The 20,402-nt window shown below is 39.6% G+C and overlaps 1 protein-coding gene across 1 annotated transcript in view; it reads left to right on the top strand.

Annotated features, from left to right (window-relative positions):
- Positions 1-20,402, top strand: part of PRUNE2 (prune homolog 2 with BCH domain) — a 387,249-nt gene that overhangs the window by 72,606 nt on the left and 294,241 nt on the right. Inside the window, exon 4 of the mRNA XM_067039592.1 lies at positions 16,384-16,459. The gene's annotated coding sequence lies outside the window, so the exon portion shown is untranslated. The remainder of the gene's footprint in view (positions 1-16,383; positions 16,460-20,402) is intronic.

The raw sequence follows: 20,402 nt of genomic DNA, 5'->3' as shown, positions 1-20,402 counted from the left end.
GTCAGAGAATAAACGTCTATTTTATTTTATTTTTAAGTTTTGTTTTATATTGGAGCATAGTTGATTAATGATGTGTTAGTTTCAAGTGTACAGCAAAGTGATTTAGTTATACATATATCTATTTTTTAAAAATTATTTTCCCATTTAGGTTATTACAGAGTATTAAGCAGAGTTCCTATACAGGAAGGTCCTTGTTGGTTATCTATTTTAAATATAGCAGAGTATACATAAACATCTACTTTAGAGAGTCAGCCTGAACCAAAATAGGTTGTCCTTTTTCCATAGAGAAATGAAACCTATGGATTCCCTGAATCCCTGTCTTTTGTTTTTATAAAAACAACTACCAAAGAGTGAACTGCAGTTCAGAGTTGGAAGGCATGACCATCTGTATAAGAAGAGGATCCAAAGTACTTTAGATTTTCAGTTCTAGAGCTTAGGAAGCTCAAAGTGTTCCACATGACATGACTCTTCAGACAGATTGTCCAGAGTTCTTGGAAGAAAGTTTATGAGGTGTTGACCAATCTCAAGCCACACTGCTGTGATCACAGAGTCACTGCTGCAAATGGGTAATGACAGAACATCCCATAATTCAAATTAAAGCTGCAGTGAGGAGTCACTGTCAGGGCAAGATGAGATTAAGTGCTTTTGTTACGCACTGTGTTCCTGCCTGAAGTAAACTGATGGACTGAATTACCTTAAGTAAGTAAATAAAGTAAGATGTTTCTAGAGCTATCCAGATACAGCCAGTCCCTCAAGGTTCTTGGTAGCTGAATGTCCTTCCTCACGGTCTCTGTGACCTGATTTTTTTCAACAACTTTATTTGCATGTCCTTGATAATGGACAATCACTAAGACCATCAGTTGGTTTTGTCTTGTTTAAGATTGGGGTAGAGTTGTGATGAGAAGCTAAAACTGAAAGTATTTTGAGACTGAGTAGCAGTTTTAAGTAAACTAAAGTTTCAAAGAAACAGTGGTTTCAAAGAAAGCTCTCACAGTCAAAACCACTTTAAGTGATTAGACAGGTAAGTTTGTCATATATGTAGCTAATGTTTGAGATTTCTGTAATATTCTAACTCTTCTTGTTAACTGACAGCTGGTTTTTTTCTGCCGCATAACTTGTTGACTTGATCTCCTTTCTTTTTCTAAGGAGTTATGTTAGTTTGGGTCTTCTGAGAAGCAGATACCATGATGGTGTTACACATGCCAAAGGTTTGTTGGGGAAAACATCTATGAGGGAAAATGAGGAAGGAGCTGGAGGAGGTTGGGAATGCTGTCAAGACTGCAGTGCAGGTGTGATTGCTATGGAGAAGAGAGGGAAGGAAAAGTCTGAGACTGTGGTGCATTCTAAGAAATTTGGGCAAGCCTGATTGGGAGTCTAGTGCCAAAGTGCTCCATCAAAAGAGTTCTACCTCTCCCAGGAACAGGCCTGCCTTTGTATTCCTGTCAACGTTCAATGATTGGTGCAGAGTGGCTGGTGGGAAGAGTGGCCTCAGCTCCAACATGGTGATTGATGGAGCTCAGGATGCAGTAGCTGGGGCTGTTGTAATTACACTACTGTATTAGTCTGCTCAGGCTGCCATACTAAGATACCATAGACTGAGTGTCTTAAACAACAGAAATTTATTTCTCATAGTTCTGGGGGCTGGGAAATCCAAGATCAAGGTACTGGCAATGTGGGTTTCATTTTGAGGACTCTTCTCTTGGCTTGCAGACCACTGTCTTCTTACTGTGTGCGCATGTGATCTTGTCTTTGTGTAGAGAGAGAGAGAGCTTTCTGGTGTCTCTTCTTGTAAAGACACTAATCCTATTAGACCAGGACCCCACCCTTAAGGCCTCATTTAACCTTAATTACTTCCTTATAGGCCACATCTCCAAATACATCCACGCTGGGATTAGGAGTTCAACATATGAATTTTGAGGGAACACAATAATTCAGTCCACAATAGCTACTCATAGTTGGAGATTCATGAGGAGCATCTTTTTTTCTTTAATTTTTATTTTATATTGGACTATAGTTGATTTACAATGTTGTGTTAGTTTCAGGTGTACAGCAAAGTGGTTCAGTTATACATATACATATATCTATTCTTTTTCAAATTATTTTCCCATTTAGGTTATTAAAGAATATTGAGCAGAGTTCTCTGTACTATACAGTAGGACCTTGTTGGTTATCTATTTAAAATATAGTAGTGTGAGCATCTTTTAAAAAAATGTTTTATTGCATCATATAACACAGAAAATTGCACAAAGTTTATCATTTGCACTCTTTAATTTTTTAATGCTAAGAGAACTTTACTGAAGTGTAATCTATATACAGTAGAATGCACAAATTTTTAAGTGTCCAGCTCAAGGTTTTTGACAAGTGTGTATACACTCATGTAGCCATTACCTGTGTCAAGACAGAGTATGCCCATCATCCAAGAAAGTTTTTGTGTTGACCATGGTGCCTTAATAAAGACTCTGGACACCAAAGCTCAGGTGAGCTTCCCTGGTTGTAGGAAAATACTAGAGGGAAAAGTAGAGGCAGAAGGGACAGGGAGGGCTTCCCTGGTGGCACAGTGGTTGAGAGTCCGCCTGCCGATGCAGGGGATGTGGGTTCGTGCCACGGTCCAGGAGGATCCCGCATGCTGCAGAGCGGCTGGGTCCATGAGCCTTGGCCGCTGAGCCTGCGCGTCTGGAGCCTGTGCTCTGCAACGGGAGAGGCCGCAACACTGAGAGGCCCACGTACCGCAAAAAAAAAAAAAAAAAAAAAAGAAGGGACAGGGAGTTCCAGTAGTGGTGATGAAAGGGGTGAGGGTGACAGTTTTAATGAGGGTGCTCAGGAGATGCCTCTCTGATAAGGTGGTCTCACCACTTGAAGGGGGTCTTGTAACAATTACTGTTACATATAGTTGGTGTACCATTTAAAGCTGATTTTCAGTCATAATGAGTTTGGGAGCCTGCACCTCTTAAACATCTCACATTTTTGACACTGATGGGTATGTGGAATTCTCAGGCACCTTACATTTAACAATGTTGTTTTTTTTACATTGTAATGAGACAACTAAAACTTTTCCTGAAGAACAGATGACAGTTCTTACGGGAAACTTTGCTGTCTTCTCTATGAATATTTAATGGATGGAAAATACATTTGTAGGCTCTATTGAGATTCTCAGAAACAGAGATTCATTTATTCATTCAATATTTTGTCTGATTTACTTATTCAATAAACATTCACTGAGCACCTACTATGTTTTGTGGTTTGAACTAGCCACTGAGAAAGACATGAATAAGAAATTCCAGAATCTCACAGTCAAGAGTGGAGGAGGCAAAACTGCAAATGAATTGTTTCTACTGTGACTGGAGCAACTCATAAATGGTGGTGGGCTAGAGGAGACACGAAGAAGGAGTCAGCACAGAGGGTCATAGGGATTATTAAATGGCTGTACAATGTGAGAAGGACTATCATGGCACAGCGTATAAAGTCTTATTGGGGTTCAATGAAGGAAGAAATAATTCCCTGAGGGAGCTGGGCTAGGTTTCACACAGAGCACACATTTTTCCCTCTTATTCTTTCCTTTAAAAATGCTTTAAAAGCATTTTTTAAATATTTATTTATTTATTTTTGGCTGCATTGGGTCTTTGTTGCTGTGTGCCGGTTTTCTCTAGTTGCAGCGAGCAGGGGCTATTCTTTGATGTGGTGCGTGGACTTCTCATTGTGGTGGCTTCTCTTGTTGCAGAGCGTGGGCTCTAGGTGAGTGGGCTTCATTAGCTGTGGCACATGGGCTCAGTAGTTGTGGCTCACGGGCTCTAGAGGGCAGGCTCAGTAGTTGTGGGGCATGAGCTTAGTTGCTCTGTGGTATGTGGGATCTTCCCAGACCAGGGATCAAACCTGGGTCCCCTGCATTGGCAGGCGGATTCTTAACCACTGACTACCAGGCAAGTCCCTTTAAAAGTATTTTTAATAAAACTTGAAAAAAATCAAATGCTAACAAAGGTATTATAATTGCATATGGTAATCTCTTTCACCAGTCACACTCTAGAGGCAAACATTTTAACCATCTTAGTTACTTCGTTTTGTACTGATTTATGTAATTCTTAAGATTATGCTTATAAGGGTGTTTCTTGGTTTATTTTCATCTTGGCATTATCTATTGATTTCCTATTAGGATAGATGAGAATTTCACCCTCTTAAATGTCACTCCCTTTCCGTTCTCCATTCTTCCAAAGAATTTCTGGATTAAATCAGAATTCAGTGTTTATATTATTATGATTATGTAAATATTATTCATGGCAGAGCCAAGTATTTTAAAATTACTGTTTCTCCCTTTTTATGTAACACTTTATTTTTCCTAGAGTTATTTGCCACCTCTAAAAACTTGCATATTTTTGTGTGCTTATCCTTACATTTCCCTTTAGATATATTTTATGTCTCTCAAAATATTTTTTTCCCACATGCTTAAGTATATCAAGTGGTCCATGAGTTTCCCTTACTTTTTCTCAGACCTCTCTATCCTCTAAACTGGGTTGGTTGCTTTTTAATTCTCCCACCTGGCTGTCATCCTGGACACATGCTTTAGTTGTCATCCTGGGGCTTTATATAAATAAATTCCTATATAATCAGGAATCCCTGATTTCCTAGATGTTTTGTCTTCCTTGTTTTTGGTTCATTGATTCTTTTTTGGAACATATCTTTCATAAAGCCTTTAGAAAATGTAGTGGGTTGAATTGTGTTCCCCCAAAAGATATGCTTAATTTCTAAGTGATACCTGTGAATGCGGGCTGATTTGGAAATGGGGTCTTCGCAGATGTAGCCAAGTTAAGATGAAGTCATTAGGGTGGCCCCTAATCCAAAATGACTGGTGTCCTTGTAAGAAGAGAGGAGACACAGACAGATACACAAGAAGGATGACATATGACAATGAAGGCAGAGATTGAAATTATGCTGCCACAAACCAAGAATGCCAAGAATTATTAGCAAAAACCTCAGTCTAGAAGTGAGGTATTGAATAGATTTTCCTTCTGAGCCCTCAAGAAGAAACCAATCTTGTTGACACCTTGATTTTTGGACTTCTAGCCTCCAGAACTGGAAGAGAATAATTTTCTGTTTTAGTGAGTCACCTAGTTGGTAATTTGTTATTACAGCCCTAGATAGAGTGTACTGAAGGTAAGTCAAATCTGGCTAGGTCTGAAAATGTCTTTATTTCACTCTCACTCTTGATGCTTTGATGTTGGCCCTGTATTAATCTTATCAGAATGTATCAAAGGAACACAACCAGATCTTGCTGCCACCTGGCTTACAGTGATTGCAAGGTTCATTCCAATTTTAAAGATTTTTGTGTGTGAAAAAATTAGGTCTTATAATAACTGAAATAGGATATATTGGTTGGGTATAAAATTTTAGGTTGAAACTATTTCTGTATCACAATTTTGAAGGCATTTCTCCATTAAATTCTAGTGCTGCTTCTGAGAAGGCTGATGGTCATGTAACCTGTTTCCCCCTGTTAGAAATTTGTAGAATAGGCTCCACTTTTTCAGTCTAGAGACATGTGTCTTTCAGTTCTGGGGAACTTTCTTTTGCTATTTCTTTAATAACTTCTTTTTTCATTTCAATTCTCTCTCCCTGTTATTCTTTTTTAAACAATTTTTATATTTATTTATTATCAGTAACATTGGCTTATAACATTATGTAAGTTTCATGTGTACAACACTATATTTTGACTTCTGTATACATTACAGTGTGCTCATCGGTAAAAGTTTAGTTTCCATCTGTCATGATACAGTTGACTCTCTTTACCCATTTTGCCCTCCCCCTACCCCCTTCCCCTCTGGTAACCACTAATCTATTCTCAGTATCTAAGTGGTTTTTTTGTTTGTTTGGTTTATTTATTTATTTATGTTCCACATGTGGATGAAATTGTATGGCATTTGTCTTTCTCCATCTGACTTATTTCACTTGGCCTAATACCCTCAAGGTCTATCCATATTGTTGCAAATGGCAAGATTTCATCTTCGTTTATGACTGAGTAGTATTTCATTCATATATACACCACATCTTCTTTATCCATTCATTCATTGCTGTGCACTTGGGTCTTTTACATATCTTGGTTATTGTAAATAGTCCTGCGATGAACATAGGGGAGCACGAAGGTTCCTTTTTTTCCCACATCCTTGCTAACGTTTGTTATTTCTTGTCTTTTTCATAGTAGCCATTCTAATAAGTGGGAGGTGAGATCACATTGTGGTTTTGATTTGCATTTCCCTGATGATTCATGATGTTGAGCACCTTTTCATGTACCTATTGGTGAACTGTATGTCTTCTTTAGAAAATATGTATTTGGGCCCTTTGCCCATTTTTATATCAGATTGGGTTTGTTTCTTTCTTTTTGCTATTGAGTTGTATGATATATCTATATCTATATCTATATCTATCTATCTATCTATATATATATATATATCTTTTTTTTTTTTTTTTTTTGCCCATGCCATGGAGCATGGAGGATCTTAGTTCCCTGACCAGGGATCGATCCCATGCCCCTTGCAATGGAAGTGCAGAGTCTTAACCACCAGGGAAGTCCCATTTATATATTTTGAATATTAATTACTTATCAAATATATGATTTGCAAATATTATCCCCTATTCAGAAGGTTGACTTTTCATTTGTTGATGGTTTCCTTTGCTGTGCAGAAACTTTATAGTTTGATGTAGTTTCACTTGTTTATTTTTGCTTTTGTGCTTTTGCTTTTGGTGTCATATTTTAAAACATTATTGCCAAGACTGAAGTCAAAGAGCTTACCTATGTTTTCTTCTAGGAGTTTCATGATTTCAGGTCTTATATTCAAGTCTTTAATCCATTTTGAGTTAGTTTTCTTCTAGGAGTTTTATGATTTCGAGTTAGCTTTTTGTTATGTTTTAAAATAATGGTCCAGTTTCATTCTTTAGCATGTACCTTTCTAGCTTTCTCAACACCATTTATTGAAGAGACTGTCCTTTTCCCATTGTGTATTCTTGGCTCATTTGTCATAAATTAATTGACCATAAGTGCATGAGTTTATTTCTGGGGTCTCTATTTCTGTTCCATATCTATAACTATCTATCTATCTATCTATCTATCTATCTATCTATCTATCTATCTATTTCTATATCTATATCTGTTTTTATGCCAATACCATACTGTTTGGATTACTATAACTTTACAATATAGTTTAAAATCAGCTAGTGTGATGCCCCCAGCTTTGTTCTTCTTTCTCAAGATTGTTTTTGCAATTTAGGGTCTTTTGTGTTTCCATACAAATTTTAGGAAGGATTGTTTGTTTTATTTTTGTGAAAAATGCAATTTTTCTCTGGGATAGGGAGGGTGAGAGGGAGGGAGACGCAAGAAGGAAGAGATATGGGAACATATGTATATGTATAACTGATTCACTTTGTTATAAAGCAGAAACTAACACACCATTGTAAAGCAATTATACTCCAATAAAGTTGTTAAAAAATGCAATTGAAATTTTAATAGGGATTGCACTGACTCTGTAGATTGCCTTGGGTAGTGTGGACAGTTTAACAGTATGAGTTCTTCTAATCCATGAACATGGAATACCTTTCCATTTCTTTGTGTCTTCTTCAGTTTCTTTCATCACTGTCTTGTAGATTTCAGTGTACAGGTCTTTCACCTCCTTGGTTAAATTTATTCCTAGGTATTTTATTCTTTTTGATGCAATTGTAAATGGGGTTGTTTTCTTAATTTCTCTTTCTGATAGTTCATTATTAGTGTTGTATAGAATTGTAACTGATTTTTGTATTTTCATGGTCTTTGAGCTATTTTACAGCTCTGTAAGTTGTGTCAAACTGATACTAATACAAATGATTCTTGTCCATAGGTATTAAAGCACTTGTGTCCTGTGGAATGCAATTGGTTATTGCCCTATGAACAGACCCGTTTTTCATTCATATCTAAATTCATTTCATCATTCCTTGTCTGCCTAGGTACATGTATTTCTTTGGAATTCTCCTTTGAACCAGTCAGAATACTTTCTTGTTCCCTCATTAATTAATTAGTTAAACATTTCACAAGTGTTCATTTTATACCTGCTTGAGAATCATGATTACACCTTCTTTCAAAATAATCTTTTAACAGCTTTGGAGCTCACTGACGTGTCCACTGGAGTCACCTGATGCAGCCAATGAGGCTACATTGCCTGAAACCTGAATTTCATGGGAAGCTTCAGCCCATTATGGCTTTTCTTACCTTACAAAGATGAATCTCAAGCAGCAATACAAATTTTACTTTTGTTCAATCTCCATTTCTCTATATTTTTCCCCCTCTCTATTAATTTTAGTTAAAAATTTTTTTTGGTTTGCAGGTGAAAAGGTATTTCCCATTAGTGATAGCGATGATTGGGAATTTAGTTTTATGGTCTATTTAATGATTTCTGTAAATGGATTAATGTTTTATAGAGATTTATTTTCCACTGAGTGAGAGATAACAGAGAATCTGATTGTGAGTGATTTGTGTATATGTTTTTATGTCTTTTTCTTTTTGCGGTATGCGGGTTTCTCACTGTTGTGGCCTCTCCCGTTGCGGAGCACAGGCTCCGGACACGCAGGCTCAGTGGCCATGGCTCACGGGCCTAGCCACTCTGCGGCATATGGGAACTTCCCAGACCGGGGCACAAACCCGTGTCCCCTGCATCGGCAGGTGGACTCTCAACCACTGTGCCACCAGGGAAGCCCCTTATGTCTGTTTTGAACTCAGATCAATTAAGAATTTTGTAGCAACCAAGAAAGAGTACAGCTCCTTGCAATATAGTGGAAACCAATCAAACAAACAAAAATCATTTCTAGGGAAACTACCTTGATTCTTCAGTCTCAGTCCATGGGTAACACCTTCACCCTAGTCCAAGGATGGATATGTAACTTGGCCCAGTCAAAACAAGCATTCCACACCCAGTGTTTGATTCAGTGATGGGCATGTGACCCAGCAAGAAAAAATAAGACTTTTGCAGGGACTCTTGTGAAACAGGCAACACATTTTCAGCTGTACTTGCACCTAAGAGAATCTCACTTTGAACTTGCTGGTAGAAAAGCACATAAGAATAGAGCTGAGAGAGGGAAACTGAATCCTGAGGGTATCAGTTGAGCTCCTGGAACAACCCTGAGGTCTGAATACAGCCCTAGTTCCAGATTTGTCAATCACAGAGTTAATACATTCACTTTTTTTGTTTAGAACAGTTGAATTTTCTTTTCTATAATTTGCATTTAAATGACTCCTCACAGTAAAAAGGAGGTTCTTCATCCCTGGCTCCTTCTATTCTAGCCCACTAAATATATATTTACCTCTCTGTGCCTCCATTTACTCTTCTGTTTAGAAGTTAAACAGTACTTATTACTTCAAAGAGTTGTAAATATTAAATGATGTAATAAATAGAAGAGCATAAATTCGTTCAACAATGCTGAGATGAGAGAAGGATCACATAGCTTAACTTTTCAAAACTGAATTACATTAGGCTCTAAAACCCATTTTACTAGAGTGAGAAGACACCCCATATCAGTCAGTATTATGGGCAATGTTTTTTCTTTAGCAAGGTATACATTTCCATAAAATACTTAGGAAAGATCTTCTAATCTTTGGCCCATAATTGTTGCTACTGGAAGCTCTTTGTGTAAACCCATATGGTTCATTACAGGTGAGTGGTTCTACAGCCTCTATGCCAAGGGTGTAGCCCCCAAAACTGTGATGATTGTTGTTTAGTCCCTCCAGCAAACACACCAGCTCACCCCATCAGAAATCCTGCTGCATCCTTGGGCACATCCATGAAGGACACATGCTTGTTGAGCACATCTCCATATACCTTTCCTCGAGCTCCTGGAGCCCCTGATAACCTTGGAAACCTCTTCCTCTTTCAACCAAGCACTATTCTCAGCCTCATCACCTTTCTCTCAGAAATGCTCAGCTAAAGACTCCTCCCAATGAGAGCCTGGATGGTGATGGATAACAGGTGTCTAGCCATTCATGAGTTTTCATAGCCCTGACATTAGATGTAGGTGTAAGGCTTAGTATAACTACAGAAAGCTCCATTCCTGTTGAGTTTAATGTCAGCAGAAACTCCTGAAGCACAACTCTGTACAAGGTTCATGATGGCCCCTTGGTTCATAGCATGTTGTGAGCTTTGATTGTGAACACAGGGTATTTATTTTGTGCCATTCTTTAGTACAGGGGTTCCCAACCCTCGGGCCGCACAGCAGGAGATGAGCGTCGGGCGAGTGAGCGAAGCTTCATCTGCTGTTCCCCATCGCTAGCGTTACCGCCTGAACCCCTGCCCACGCTGCCTCCATGGAAAAATTGTCTTGCACGAAACCGGTCCCTGGTGCCAAAAATGTTGGGGACCGTGGCTTAGCCAGTTAGCTTTCCTGTTTATTTGGTCCCTCTGCTTTCCCCATGTGAAGAAGGAGAGGGGAAACAGTGCTGGAAGCAGAGTAATACTGGGGCATCTCTCTTGGACAGTCCCCTCTCTCCACTTGGGACAGATCTGGTACTAGCTACCAGGAGCATGGAAATCCAGTTTGATTGCTTCACTCACTATCTGTATGTGGAGATACACAAAGATATGAGAGCCAAGAATTCTTTGTATGTGACCCAAGGCCAGTCTCTAAGCTCTTGCAAGCTACAAACTCCTTTGGTAAGAAGTCCTTGAGGCTTAGGTACATGAAAAAGATCACTGGCATGGGAGTCTCATCCCCTGAGTCTCTAGTGCTTCCCTAGCTAATGGATGACTGAGTATCTCTGAACTTCAAGTCAGTAAAAGCAAATGCAATTATGGAAATGCAGTATTAATAAATAGATTATGAAAAGCAGAAATTAAGCCTCCAAGTCTGTAGTCTTGCATCAACCCCTTCAGAATCTGTGCAGATGGGCACCTTACTCAGTCCTTCAACAGTTTTGTTCCAGATGACAGATGTGGGTGAGAATGAGGAACCACTGGGCGACTTTGGTCACTCTAATCTCAATGAACTGAGTAAGGTTCCTAGGCAAGTCCCAGCACCCCTGTATCCTCAGCAGAAGGGTCAGGACCGAGCTGTGGTTCAATGCTGCAGGTGTCCCTGGAGGAAATCCGTCATGGCTCCTTCAAGTGCATTAAGGTGACAAGGTGGTGACCCAACCCCGATGGGCAAATAGTCAGGATCAAAGACACACTGTCATTCAGCATGACTTCCCCAATCAGGGCAATGCTGTATCTGCCAATATCCATGCAGTTGTTGCTTTTGTGCACAAAGATAAACCCATTTACACTTCTCCCGGGATGCTTTATTCTTTCTCCTTTTTATTCCTTTCCTTCCTTTCTCACCCAAATATCCATCATGCTTCCTCTCACTTTTTGTCTCATTCATCCTCGGGCACTCTGAGGCTATACCATGAACACCCCCACTATTGGCTGACAGGTGATACTTTTGTCTTACATGAAATCACTAAGAAGTTACCATGGAGTAACTCTCTGGGGAGGGCCTCCCCTCTGGGAAGATGTCCACCCAGCAGGGAGACCTCATAGACCAGTTTGCAGTTTGTTCCCAGACATACTAATGCCACAAATACAACATACTCTCTTATGCCTTGCACCGGCCCTCCTAGAGACCAGCAGAGCAATACCCTCAACTCGAGACATATACTCTCAGCTCTTTGTTCACTGGATACTGGCTCCCTAGAATTCTTAGAGTTCACAAAATAAACCGTTTTCAGGAAAATGTTCCTGTGCCTGAGCCACACTGGAGCTGTTGTTATGAGTGTGTGGGTGGGTGGGTGGGCTTGCCCAGGCTAGGATTCAATTTTCATGTCCATGGTTTTGAGTCCAGTTTTCACCACATAGCTGGAGAGTGACTTGAGTGCCACTTGGAGAGAGGCAAAGATTTCTTGCTGAAGCTTGAAAATGGAATATCCTCCTTACTCCCCTGCCTCTGACAAGACCTTTCATCTGCTCTCTTTACCCTCTGGCATCCTCCTGTTGGGGAAAGAAAAGGGAGAGAGAGGAGATGCTTTACCTCCTCACCTCGTTTAGGTCTGCAGTGCCCAACAGGAGATAGCCAAGGTTACTGCACACACATTCACCCACCATATTGCTCAGATGCTTGAGGCTCACTGTGGTTGAGATAGAGGGGAAGCAGGTCACCAAAGAGCACCTTTATTTGGGGCAGGAGGTGAACAAGGCCCAGAGTTGCCGCCCTGACAGCTTCCCACCTGCACACTCACAGGGCTGGAGGTGGGAGAGGGGAGGGGTGGACTGCTGCCCTTTGTGATTAATCCTGAGCTAAGAGGCATGAAGCAGTCTTCATCAATGAAGCATCAGGGTCTTGGAAACTAGTACCTGCTATTCCCCACTAAGGGATGCAGGGTCAAAGATTGCTCCCCGACTTCTGAACTCCAAACTTCTGGTTTCTATGTTGGCAATTTTTTAAAAAATTGAAGTATAGTTTATTTACAATGTTGTGTTAGTTTCTGGTGTACAGCAAAGTGATTCAGTTTTATATATATTCTTTTCCATTATAGTTTATTACAAGATACTGAATATAGTTCCCTGGGCTATACAGTAGGACCTTGTTTATTTATTTTATATATAGTAGTTTGTATCTGCTAATCCCAAACTCCTAATTTATCCCTCCCCTGACCCCTTCCCCCTTTGGTAACCATAAGTTTGTTTTTTATGTCTGAGAATCTTTCTGTTTTATAAATAAGTTCATTTGTATCATATTTTGGATTCCATATATAAGTGATAACATATGATATTTGCCTTTCTCTGACTTACTTCACTTAGTATGACAATCTCTATGTCCATCCATGTTGCTGAAAATGGCATTATTTCATTCTTTTTTATGGCTGAGTAGTATTCCATTGTGTGTGTGTGTGTGTGTGTGTGTGTGTGTGTGTGTGTGTATGTATGTATACACCACAGCTTCTTTATCCATTCATCTGTCCATGGACATTTAGGTTGCTTCCATGTCTTGGCTCTTGTAATTAGTGCTGCTATGAACGTAGGGGTGCATATATCTTTTCAAATTAGAGTTTTCTCCAGATATATGTCCAATGATGGGATTGCTAGATCACATGGTAGCTCTATCTTAAATTTTTAAGGAACCTCCATACTGTTTTCCACATATGTTGACAATTTATGAAGCTACTTGTCTCTTGAACTTTCTGGAAGCTTAATGGAGAACTCTGGCCCTGTTAGGCCTCTGTAAGCCCTCTCTCTACAGCTGTATAAAGATTAAGACAGTGAGAGAACTGAGGGAAAGACTGGCTGAGCCAGTTCCTGGGGTTGAGTCTGTACTTGATTTTTCTCACTTTGAAAATTCCCTGCATGTTTGTATGCTAGTTTTACTCATTTTCCACCCAATGACAGTTTTACAAAATAATTATATATTTCAAAAATTAGGTCATCTTAGCAGATTGAAATAAGGGAACCCTGGATGGTGGTGGGTATGCGAAACCTATCTCAACATCCATCTGTTGAGATGCCAAATCTGTGTGCCAAAGCAGCCACTCTGTCAAGCTGCTGTCTTCTTTCTTAAGGCCCAAGCTCCTGGAATATCCCAAATCTCAACCTAAACAAGACACAGAATGAGGACATCACTTGGCTATTACAAAGAGCAAATGTATGTATGAAGGTTAACTATCACTGATTATAAAAATCATAGCTCATTCTTTTCAGAGGATGTGCTCCTGTGAGAATTAATGGAATTGCCTAAACTGTATGGAAATATTTCTTTGAGCAAAATTGTCTTCTCTAGAGTAATTGGAGGAGGGATTTCTGGTTGACAATGAAGCACAGGCCCCAAAGATAGAGATGGTGCCCTGAGGATCCTGGCATCCTTTGTGCATCCTGGCAGGTCCTGGATGGGGACATAGGTTCCCTGGGGGCATGGAAGGAGGATGACATGGCTTCAGTTGTTAATTCTGGGATTTAAAGATTTCCTGGAATGTCTGTCTGTCTCTCTGATCTGCCTGTCTCTGTCTAGAAAATTCACTATTTGACTTAAAAAAAAGGACATACATTACTCTGATAAAAATAAAAATTAATGTAAAGTTATAACCAAGAAAGGAAGCACATTTATCACAGGCTTCACTTTAAAAGCTGAAAGTAATCCTGATACAGAATCCAGTTTTTTTTTTTTTTTTTTTTTTTTTTTTTTTTTTGCGGTATGCGGGCCTCTCACTGCTGTGGCCTCTCCCGTTGCGGAGCACAGGCTCCGGACGCGCAGGCCTAACGGCCATGGCTCACGGGCTTAGTTGCTCCGCGGCATGTGGGATCCTCCCGGACCAGGGCACGAACCCGTGACCCCCGCATCGGCAGGCGGATTCTCAACCACTGCGCCACCAGGGAAGCCCACAGAATCCAGTTTTAAAAGCAGATTTTATTAGATTTCTATTTCTGTGAGTTTCAGAAGACTAGCTACTTTGAAATGCCCTCTTACCACCAAATACCCAAACGATGGATAAATTAGAGCAATATGCTTTAAAATCATTGCTAAACTCAATGATAATAAGACCTAAATTTTTAAAAAGACAAAAACAAATAAAACAGAGCTGAAACTAGAGTGGTGAGCAACACAGTTACTTGTTCCAGAGTTGACCTGGGGGTGGGGCTATGGCAGCAATCCATGTTATTCTACCATCTTTCAGGAACAGAAGCTTCTCTTAGTTCCTTTGTGTCTCATCCATTCAACCTGCTGCATATATATGAAAGTCTAATCAATGCATTGATAAGATTTTACTATTATTATCAACAAAGTGTTTTATAAATGTATTTCTCTTTAAGGACATCATTCCAATGTACAAGGACTTCATGTTTCTAACATGCCTAGTGTAGAAGTTCTAGCAGCTGCCTGGCATTATTTTTTTCTAGTGGATAAATAAGGCCATCTGAGTAAATATTGTAATTAGGACTATAATGGCACATTTTGATTGCTTATAATAAATAACTCCAACCAGAATTGTTTCTTAGATGTGACACTGATGATCATTAATGGCCAAACTGTTAGATTTACATTAGAATTTCTTGGCTGAAAATCTTTATGAGTGCAAACTACAATGCTATCAAAGGAGAAAATATATGCAAAATTTTCTGCAAATGTTTCATCATCTTATAATAATCTTCAGGAACTCATAACAGAAAATGCAAGAAACTAGAAGCTGGTATAGCTCAGCAGGTGTTTTGTGCAGAAAATACAGGTAAAATTGAGATAAAGAGAGCAGGATTGGACCATTGTAAGCAAGTCTAGGATCTGTTCAGTCTTCATGTTTAGAAAAGGTTGGTAAAATTTGGTTAAAAATAAAAAGCTGATATTTGTATGGTGTTAGAATCTGAAACACTCTAGCCAACTTAAAACCTAAAGATTATAGAATTTTACTTTCTAATTATCCAAGTGGTAAGATAAAGGTGGCTCATGGTGACATAAAAAGCCTGTGACTCTTTTTTGCAATTACATCAAGTTGCTATTTTATCTTTATGAATTTTAAAAAGATGACAACATCTTCATTAATCTGAAATTTGCGCTTCCACTCTACATCCTAAAAATTAATCTTTGTGTTTCTTTCACCTTCTTGAGAGTCATTGATTATGACCAAATTCTTTAGAGACTCAAAGTTGATTTTAGCTTTCTTATAAAAAAGGAAAGAAAGGGAATTGGGATGTTTATTAAAAATGGTAAAGGCCAGCTCTGTAAGAGTTCCCATGAAATCCCAGTGGTGACCCTGACAAGCATGTACCAGGGTGAGGGTGAGTCTGAGCTGTGGAGAGTGGCCAGCAGCAGCCCACGCCCTGGAGTGTCAGCATCTGGTATCCATTCTTCCTGTTGAACCAAACTACTCTCATTCCTTTGGACAAAGTAAACTTTGGAAATATTGAGAAGCAAGCTATTTGTCATCAGTACCCCCTTCACATCCCCCTATTTCTGTCACTTTGCAGATGGAGCACCTTATCCTATGCCATGACTCTCTGAAGCCCCCTTTCCACCAGCCAGGATACCCCACCTGGGTCTGTGTATTCATGCACCCAATTCTATGTGTGTTGACCATGTGACAGTCATTGTCCTCACCTCACTTTTCTGGGAAAAGTAAAAGTGACATTGGACAGGGTCTTGAGGAACAACAACAAAAAATCTATGAGATAGAGATGTGGACCAGGTCGTTCTAGTTGGAGGGAAGAGCGTGAACAAAGTCTTGGAAGTTTACAGCTACCTGACTTACTGGGAAAGGCAGGTAGTCAGGTGTGACTAGAGGCAGATTATGTGTCATGTGGAAGCTGGTTTGGGGGGTAGAAGGAGGAGGAAGAGATGGACCTGGAATGATAGGTGGCAGCTAAACTATGATGGATTGAGCAATAGGTAGAGAAGACAAAAGTAAAATCATTCCTCCTCTCCCAGGAAACGTTGGAGTTTTGGAGGTAACATCTCCATCAAGGTTGTGTCACCAAGACTTTACCCTGGCCAGAATTTTAAGGTAAGTTGGAGTGGGCATGGCCAGGTTTCCAGGAGAGGTTGGCAGACCACATCCTGTGGGCCAAATCTGACCTGCTGCCTGCTTTTGTACCTCCTGAGAGCCTTTAAGAATGGTGTTACATTTTAAAATAAAAAGCCAGACATGGGAATCTTATAAAAATTCAAATTTAAGTGTCCACAAAAAGTTTTATTGGAACACAGCCACGCTCATTTGTTATGTTTGAGTGCTTTTGTGGTACAAGGGTGGGATTGAATAGTTGGGACAGAAACCATATGAGCCACAAAGCCCGAAACATTTGCTAGCTGGCTCTGTTTAGAAAAATTTCATTGAGTCCTGTTCTAAGCCTTTCAAAAACAAAGGAGTAGAACACTAGTGAGGACACCAGACCAGGATGGAGCCCTAGAAAGATAGTGGAAGTTTTATGGACCTTAGTTTAACTAATATGTTAATTCCAGTGACTGTGATTTCCCCAGCACTTATTCTTCTGTAGCATAGTTGGAAGTTATAGCACGCCATGTTTTCTTTAGTATGAGATATGTGTGTTAAATTTTTTTGGGGGGGGTTAAATTTTCAAAAATTTCAAAATGATTTCTGGGAAATCTGGAATCCTATGTTGACAGCTATGGGTGACATGCATTTTCAGAAGCATTCACACGGTTGAAGAGTCATATAAAAAAGGAGTATCTTTCAAAATCAGGCCTCTAAATCAATATAAGTAAATTGCTGAAAGCTTTTCTAACTTAAAAAAAAATATATGGGCTTCCCTTGTGGTGCAGTGGTTAAGAATCTGCCTGCCAATGCAGGGGACATGGGTTCGAGCCCTGGTCCGGGAAGATCCCACATGCCATGGAGCAACTAAGCCCGTGCGTCACAACTACCGAGCCTGCGCTCTAGAGCCCATGAGCCACAACTACTGAGCCCATGAGCCACAACTACTGAAGCCCGCGTGTCTAGAGCCTGTGCTCTGCAACAAGAGAAGCCACCGCAATGAAAAGCCCACGTGCTACAACAAAGAGTAGCCCCTGCTCGCCGCAACTAGAGAAAGCTCGCGCACAGCAACAAAGACCCAACACAGCCAAAAGATAAATAAAATAAAATAAATAAACTAAAAAAAATCCATCTCTCTTATGAGAGCAGTAATTCCAATCACATATTTCTCCTTCAGTGTGGGTAATTTTAAAATTCTTTTCATAAGGCTGAGAGACATTACCTTATATAATGTCTTTAAATTTTTTAAAGTAATCCTTACTTCCCAGACCCTCCAAAATTATGAAATTATTGATCCAATTTAAGAGGAAGAATCATAATTGAGAAGGTCTGGTTAAAGAAAGGGAAGTTAAGGATGTAACGCAGCCATAGGAGGGAAAAGTTCGTTGTTCTGAGACCAAGGTAGAGCTGCCTGCTGGATGTTGTACATGATCTCAGAACATCTGGCCCTCCCAGGTGAGAAATTCTGCCTCTCCTGGGACAGTAAGAATAGAGGTTGTATCAACCAGAGTTCAATTGTAGCAAAGGAGAAACATTTCTAGTTCTTTTAAGCAGAATGAGCTTTAATAGAGAGCATTAGCTGCTTAGGAAATCAATGGAAAGGCTGTGGAGCAGGGTCTAGATGGGCCTTTGGGAATGACTCTCGGGACATAGCAGAACTTAGCAGCCAGGGGAGCAACTACTTCTTCCATGAAGGTGGGGAATCAGTAGTCTGAAGCTGGATGAGAAATCTGCCGTTGCCTCCTCTGCTGTTGATTCCCAGGAAGCTGGGAGTTGAGAGCTCCCAGCCGAGTGCTGCTGTAGATGTACATCTTCACAACCTTGTCTTCCACTGAAATTCAGCCCAAAGCAGCCAAAAGCCTCACTTTTGTGTTCCAAAATGTGCACAAGGGCTTCTTGTTGGGTTAAGTATGCGATCAGAAACCCAGTTGCAAGAAATTCTGGGAAATGTAGGATTTAGGTTTCTAGCCTCTGTGTAGGGAGACATACTAGAAGCAAGTGAAAGAGAATGTTGAGGCTCATCACCTGTATTAATTTCCTATTGCTGCTGTAACAAATTACAGCCAAACAACACACATTTATTATCTTACAATCCTGGAGGTCAGAAGTCTAATATGGCTTTTAGAGGGCTAAGATCAAGGCATCAGTAGAGCTGTGTTCCTTCTGGAGGCTTTAGGGAGAATCCATACATTCCTTGCCTTTCCCAGCTTCTGGCTGCCCACACTTCTTGGCTCATGCCTTATCACCCCATCTGCTTTTCTCATCACTGTCTTGGTCTTTAACCTGAATGTATCCTTCTTATAAGGACTCTTTTGATTACATTGGGCCCATCAGATAATCCGGGATAATCTATCTCAAGAGTCTTAATCACATCTGCAAAATCCCTTTTTCTATGTAAGGTAACTTATTCACAGGAATTAGGATGTTGACATATTTTGGGGAGACATTATTCAGCCTGCCACATTGTCCTTATCCAAATTAGTGAGGGAAGGAAACGATGTTTATTGAATATCTGCTATCTGCCAGGAACTTTATATACATCATCTCATAGAACATTTGCAACAACCCTTCAAGGTGGGCACTATTATTCCTATTACATATGAGAAAATGATATTCAAAGAATTTCAGGAACTAGCCCACCATTCAGTTATAAAAAGAAATGAGCTATCAAACCATGAAAAGACATGGAGGAATCTTAAGTGCATATTACTAAGTGAAAGCAACCAGTCTGAAAAAGCTATATACTATATGATTCCAACTATATGACATTCTGGGAAAGACGAAATCAGTAGTTGCCTGGGGTTAGAGGAAGGAATGGATGAATAGGCAGAGCACAGAAAATTTTTAGGACAGTGAAACTATTTTGTATGATACTATAATGGTAGATACATGTCATGAGGCACGTGAAAAAACCCATAGAATTGTACAACACTAAGAGTGAACTCTATGTAAATTATAAATTCATTAATGATAATTTATCAGTATTGGTTCATCAATTGTAACAAATATACCAGACTAATGCAAAATGTTAATAATTGGGGACACTCTGGGTCTGGGAAGGGAGTATATGAGAACTCTGTGTTTTCTGTTCAATTTTTCTGCAAACCTAAATTGCTCTAAGAAATCAAATCTATTAGTTAAAAAAATTAATTAACAATGACAAAAAACTAGCCCAGCTGGTATGTGGCAGAGCTAGTAGTTAATCTCAGAAATGTTTGTCTCTAAGAATGCATGTGATTCAAATGATACTGTGAATTCTGGAGGCTCTGGCACCCTCAGAATTTCGTAACTGGAGAATCTAGAGGCTGACAGTGATGATCTATCCCAGTAGTCACAGGTTTGCTTCTTTCTTTGTCACTAGAGGTTCTCCTTAAGTGCTCATTGTCGATAGTGTTGAATGGGGTTTAACAGGTTTACTGCATGGTCTTGGTTTACCGATAGGGGACTGTTAATTCCATCATCTTTAAGTAGTCAGTTACAAGTTCTTATGCACAATATCTACCTACAAAATCTGCTTCTTCCGGAAGTGAATAAAGTGCTTTCCACATAGACTGGTCCTACTTGCCTGATGACATCTTAACAACAAAAAGACATTGTTTTAAATTTACACTGACTTTGCGGAAAAACATTCATTGGTAAGAATAAAAATATGGCCAACGTTTAAACTGAGAACTACCTTTGTACTATTCACCCTTGGCCTTCTTCTTTGAGAGGAGGGAATGGTTTTGATGCAGTAAAGCACTTGTAATGCTAATTTTTCCGCCCTTTGTATAATGCCCTTTGTATTTATGTCTTCAATGAGATTCTGTTATCAAAATTCTTAACTGCGAATACTCTCCCTTCCTGCGTCTTGTACCAACTACACTAGTGATATATGTTTTGGTAGAAGGATATAGATTAGAAAATATAGGTGAATAAAAAGACAATAAATAGGTGATTGGTTCAAGATGTCAGG

Source organism: Kogia breviceps, chromosome 8 (assembly GCF_026419965.1).
Source record: "Kogia breviceps isolate mKogBre1 chromosome 8, mKogBre1 haplotype 1, whole genome shotgun sequence".
Lineage (NCBI taxonomy): Eukaryota > Metazoa > Chordata > Mammalia > Artiodactyla > Physeteridae > Kogia > Kogia breviceps.
This window is presented reverse-complemented; position numbering and strand designations above follow the sequence as displayed.